The 6559-nt window shown below is 31.5% G+C and overlaps 1 pseudogene; it reads left to right on the top strand.

Moving 5' to 3' along the window:
* LOC110271965 overlaps window positions 1-6559 on the top strand; it is a 34423-nt pseudogene that overhangs the window by 25273 nt on the left and 2591 nt on the right.

The raw sequence follows: 6559 nt of genomic DNA, 5'->3' as shown, positions 1-6559 counted from the left end.
CAATTTTATAATTATTGAAGCTTAAATTGACTAGGATTATTATATATAATTTTATGTGATATTTTACATAATTAAAACTAGAATTTCAGTAATTTATGAATGGTAAATATTACATAATTTAAATTAAGTGATTGATATTTTGTTAAACATCATATTTTAAATTGTTGATTATGAATAATTTATGACTTATTCTATTGGAGCTTTCATTTTTAAAATTTATTTTGTTAAAGGTATTTACCTCATATTTATTATTACTTGTGTTTTAATATATCCGGCTTTTATAGTTATCCGTTTAAAATATTTATAACTTGAATATTTAACTCAATAGCTTATATGCTTGCATTGACACCTGTAAGGTTCCATATCGGTTGGGGAGGGGAACAACGCATGCCTTATAAGGGTGTGGATACCTCTCCCTAGCATGACGCGTTTTGACGAGTGAGTGTGGGGGAGGGGGTTTCGGCTATCATCCCTATCGTCAAAGGCAAAACCGTGAGGCCTTGTGTGCCAAAGCAAACAATATCGTGCTAGCGGGTGGTCTGTGCTATTACAGTTGGTATCAGAGCCGGAGTCCGGATCGATGTGCCAGCAAGGGCGCTGGGCTCCCTTAGGGGAGTGGATTGTAAGGTCCCATATCGGTTGGGGAGGGAAACGAAGCATGCTTTATAAGGGTGTGGATACCTCTCCCTAGCATAACGCGTTTTGACGAGTGAGTGTGGGGGGGCTTCGGCTATCATCCCTATCGTCAAAGACAAAACCGTGAGGCCTTGTGTGCCAAAGCGGACAATATCATGCTAACGGGTGGTCTAGGCTGTTACAACACCCAACTCCTTACGTGTCACAAAACTATTCAAAATCATCATTTGTCACTTAATCATCAGTTAATCTCATCATTCTCTCTTCATCACCGAAGAGAAAAAGAAAAGAAAGAACCAAAGAGAGAAAGAGAACGTGAAACCATGGCCAACCTCCTTTTGAGTTCAATTTTTTTAGTTCTGTAACTCCGATAAAAATATTTAATCTGATTAAAGTGTTCGTATCTTTCTCCTCTTCACGTTGACGTCACTATTGTTCGGAAGAAATCAACAGTGGCATTGCTGATCTTTCATGCATGGTTCGGCCAAGTGAGAACCTTGGAGATGGAGTAACTGATTTTTACGTTTTTTTTCTTCGATTTCTCATTCATAAATCTTTCTTGGTATTTGGTTTGGTGGCTGCCATACAAAGGTAAGGTTTGGTAATTTTGTGATAATTAAATGTGTTTTTGATGTGTGATTGTTGATTGGATGATTAATTATTAAATCTGTCGGTAAATTATCGATGGAAAAAAATCTGTTGGTAAATAATTTTCGACGAGGCTTTTACAGAAGGGCAAAATCTGTCGGTAACCAAAAATTTGTCTGTAATAAAGATCAAATCTGTTTGTAAATCTGTCTGTATATAGCAATTTTCTAGTTGTGATTGTGGCTTGAAATTAAATGATTTTGTGTTTGAATTCGATGAAATATTGTTGATTTAGTGTTTTATGTTCGGTTTTGATGAAGTTGCCAAAATGGATCTATTGTGGATATTTTTGGGCTATTTTTTAAGTTTGGAACATTGATAAATTTTATGTGGTTTGGTTGTTGTAAGATTAAATTAAGAGCTGCAAAAAATTTGGTAACCGAAAAGCTCAAAAACAGATTTAAAATCAAGTATATATTTTGAAAGATCACAAGAGAAGGTTTTATTTTTGAAAAGAATGTTTGTCACCAACACAAATATTATTTTTGATAAAAAATAGTAATTATATAAGTTTTGAGGGTATTTATATAGTAATTAAAAATAGTAATTATATAGTAATTGATAAACCGTTATTTTACGGTTGATTTTGTATTGAATTGAGTGGATTTTATCCATTATTCTCACACTTATACATATAAATCGCATGTTTTACATTTTCCTTCCTGATTTTGTGCTATGATTGAAAACATACTTCTTTGGCCTTAAATTTGCTAATTTTAATCCTCTCTTATTACCATTTGATGCCGTGATATGTATGTTAAGTGTTTTCAGGGTTTATAGGGCAGGAATGGCTTAGAGGATGGAAAGGAAGCATGCAAAAATGGAAGGAACACAAGAAATTGTTGTTTTGAGAAGCTGACAGCGACGCGTATGCATAGACGACGCATGCGTACGTGTGACTGGTGCAGCAGCCAAATGACGCGCACGCATGGATGACGCGTACGCATAACTAGGAATTCTTTCAGCGAGGTGTACGCATAGCCGACGTGTACGCGTGACAAAGCGTCACGTGCTGCAGATATCAGAATTCGCTGGGGGCGATTTCTGGGCTGCTTTGGACCCAGTTTCAGGCTCGAAAATACTAATTAGAGGCCGCAGAGTGGAGCTAGAAAGGGGAAATCAATCATTCATACATTCATACACAATTTTAGGTTTAGATGTAGAATTCTAGAGAGAGAGGCTCTCTCCTTTCTCTAGGTTTAGGGTTCTTAGGTTTAGCTCTTCTCAAATTCAGATTTCTACTTTACTTTAATTTAGTTTCTCTTCTACTTTTATTTGTTCTAGCACCTTAGTTATCTATTTCTCTTGTTGATTACTTTATGTTGCCAATTTATTTTATGAGTTCATGTGTTACTCTCAATTTTAATTAATGCAATTTATGTTTCACGTTCCTTATTGTTCAATTGCCTTGTTATTGTTGTTTTCTTGCTTTGGTTAGTTTTAGATTTTGCTATGTCTTGTTAGCTTTCTCTGTTTTATTTTATGCCTTCCAAATATTTGATAAAATGTTTGGTTGGATTTTAAATTAGATTTTTATGTTCTTAACTTGGATTGATCAATTAGAGACTCTTGAGTTATCAAAATTCTTTTGTCGATTGATGATTGAGACTTGCTGGTTGGCTTAGGCTTCACTAAATCTAGTCTTTGATTAGGACTTGTGAACTTAAGTTGATTTTGCTCACTTGACTTTCCTTCATTGTTAGAGATTAACTAAGTGAAAGCAAAAGGTAATTACTATTACAATTGATGATGAGGATAGGAATTCCAATTCTCAATCCTTACTAGGACTTTTCTTAGTTGTTATTTTATTTCCTTGTTATTTACGTTACTTGTCTCTTATCACAAAAACCCCAAAAATACTTTTCCATAACCAATTATAAGTACACTTCTCTGTAATTCCTTGAGAGATGACCCGATGTTTAATACTTTAGTTAATTTTATTGGGTTTGCTTAAGTGACAAACAATTTAAATATTGATTGAGGTTTAATTGTCGATTTAGAACTATACTTGCAACCCGAAAATTTTTGTGAAAATTTTTACCGATATTTTACCTCCGTCAGTAATTAAAAATAGTAATTATATAAGTTTTAGGGGTATTTTGAGTAAAAAGTAAAAGTTCCAGATAAATCGAATATTTAATAAGAATTCAGGGTTATTTCTAATTTATTTATTTATTTTTTTGAAGATATTATTTTATAAGAAAAGAGAGCTAAAACAGTTATAATTCCTAAAAATTTTAGAAAGACAAAGTTAAGTTAAGAATCTTATGATTCTTCTTTCATAAGACATTTAGGAAAAGGCGAGAAAAGAGTATGAAAATAATTTGAGATATTGAAAGCAAGAAAGTAAAAGAATAGAAGAAAGAAAAGTAAATGATTAAAAGGGATCTTTGCCACAGGAGAGCAGAGAGTAAAGACTAAAAAAATCTAACGAATCTTTGCCACAGAAGAGTAGAGCACAAAAAATGTATTAATTAAAGGGATATCTGCCACATGAGAGTAGATTTCTGCCATAGGAGAGCAGACAATAAAGATAAAAAGATTCTAAAGACTGTCTGCCACATGAGAGCAGATGAAATATGATTGTTGTTTGGACCTTAGTGCCAAATGTATAGTGGAGACGTACCACACATTATGAACTGTTTTCCAGATATAAGCATATTGCGACAGATTTAAAAGTCACATTGTGTGCGGCCTGGCCGTAAGACTTATATGCACACTGTATGCATCTAGAAAGTCATATCTGGGACTTGTACCTGGATAATGTCGGGAGCGGGTAGGCAACCGACACACGAGCTTATGGCTTGTGTAGGGCTAGAAATGCATCATACTTGTTTGTGCATATTTCTCTATGATGTGTTTTTTGTGTATATGTGTAGGTGCTTTGTATGTACTTTATGATTGTTTGACTTATGTGTTCTTTATTTTTTAAGTTGAATGTATTCTGTTGATTGTTGTTGCTGGCTGAGTAGTATATTAAAATAAATTTAACTAACTACCCCGACCTACTAAGGACTTTCCAGTTCTTACCCCCTCTTTCCGACCCTTTCAACTACATGTGTGAAAGCTTATTGTGGAGCTGTGGAAGCATAGAAGAGTTTGTTCAAGAGTCAAGTTATTGTTAGGATTTATTTTTCCCTCGCCTTGTTAGTTGGAGTTTTATTAAGACGGTAGGTTTTGATAATTATTTTTGTATGTATTATTATAATGTATTATTAATATTAAGTATGTGAATTTGTATTATTTGTTCTTGATGGAAAAGTTTTAAACTTTTAGTAAAATTGTCGATGGATTAACACGTAAAGGCTTAATATTAAATAGATAATAAAGAAATTAGGTTAGTAATATCTTACTTTTAGTACGATCATAGCATACTGAAAGTTGGGTCGTTACAAGATGGTATCAGAGCTGTTCGTTCCTGATAGAGCCTTCGGAATTGATTGACTATGCTTCACTGCATACTCTGAGTGTCTGTCATGTAGTAGGACTTGTGCTAATGACAAGAGTTTGAGTTTCAAATGTATGATTGTCTATTAATTAATATTGTTTGTCGATTATTGCATCTCTCATGGTATTAGATCTGGCCAACTTGATACTGATGATTTGTATACACGGAAACACTAATAGGTTATCATAGATGAAATAGAAGTAATAGGTAATGTAAATCACTGATTTGGAAAATTAGAAATTAAGTTTTAGAAATTAGTTCCGTTTTGACGTATAATCTTTATTCGTGCCAATATGACTTGGTGTCATCTCTTCCTTGATTACTTGCAGTGGAATTCTTTGTTTCAAAATTTTTTGTTGGAATATATTTCAAAAATTTTCCAACCATACTTATCGTTCATGCATATTCTTGCTTGGTTATGTTCTTAGTTGTTTCTTGAATCCTTTGGAACATTTAGTTTTGTCATTGTTTATAAATTTTCTACTCCTTGATTTGATCTTGGGATTTGTTCTGACGCAACAAGCGATTCTTGAATCTTTGGAAACATTGCCGTTGATTTTGGTTGTCTATAATTGTGAACCTTTTGTCCCTTTGATTCAACATAAATTTGTTTCGACTTATTATGCTACCTTTTTTTATTGCTCCTATCCAAGTTTCTTGCCTCATATTTCTTTCTTAAGGTACGATTTAACTCTTTTTCTGATGGATTTCGTATTTTGTGCACTCTTGTTTGATTTTGATTCTACTCATCCTTTCGAATTCTTGTAACTATTATCTGTGATGTTTGACCTTTTCTTTCTAAATTTTGAATTCCTTTGTTCAAATTTGATTTTATTTGTTAAAATTCTAAGTTCTCGGATTCTAAGTTTTAATTTACATTAAATCTATCATACAACTTCTCCACCACACTACACTTTTTCATTCATTTTCACACGATATGATTTTTCTCATGTTTGAAAACTGAACAGTCAAATCTTTATGTTTTTCTTTGACTTGTTTAAAAATATCAATTTTTGAAGACGAAAATTTTTGTAAGGTAGGTAGATTATAACAACCCATATTTTTAAAACTTCACTTATAAATTAGTTATGACATATTTTATTAAATTGTACTATTTATTTGGAAACTATTTTATTAGATATAATCAAATTGATTTTATGATTATTGAAGTTTAAATTGACTAGGATTATTATATATAGTTTTATTAAATGTGATATTTTGCATAATTAAAACAAGAATTTCGATAATTTTTAAAAGGTAAAAATTATATGATTTAAATTAAGTGATCAATATTTTGCTAAACATCATATTTTGAATTGTTAATTATGAATAATTTATGGCTTATTTTATTGGAGCTTTCATTTTTAGAAATTATATATCATTATTGAGTTCAAAATCTGCTGGTATGAATAAATATCGATATTTATCGATAAACTTAGCTTTACTAATTAATGCTTTATCGTATATCTTTTATCATTATGTTACTAATGTCATTTATATTAGTAACTCATATATATTTATCCCTATATATATTATTACTTGTTTTTTAATATATCCAACTTTTATAGTTATCTGTTTAAGATATTTATAACTTGAATCGCTAACTCAGCAGCTTATATACTTGACCCCTAATCACCTACGTGTCAACAAACCATTCAAAATCATCATTTGTCACTAATATAAATAGTAATTATATATGTTTTGTGGATATTTTGAGTAAAAAGTAAAAATTTCGGATAAACAAGATATTTTATAAGAGTTCAGGGTTATTTCTAAAAATTTGAAGTTAAATTAGTAATTTATAAAATATGGTGTTAAAAAGTAAAA

The sequence above is a fragment of the Arachis ipaensis genome, chromosome B05 (genome assembly GCF_000816755.2).
Source record: "Arachis ipaensis cultivar K30076 chromosome B05, Araip1.1, whole genome shotgun sequence".
NCBI classification, from domain to species: domain Eukaryota; kingdom Viridiplantae; phylum Streptophyta; class Magnoliopsida; order Fabales; family Fabaceae; genus Arachis; species Arachis ipaensis.
The sequence above is the reverse complement of the archived record's forward strand: the minus strand, read 5'-3'. Positions and strand labels throughout refer to the sequence as shown.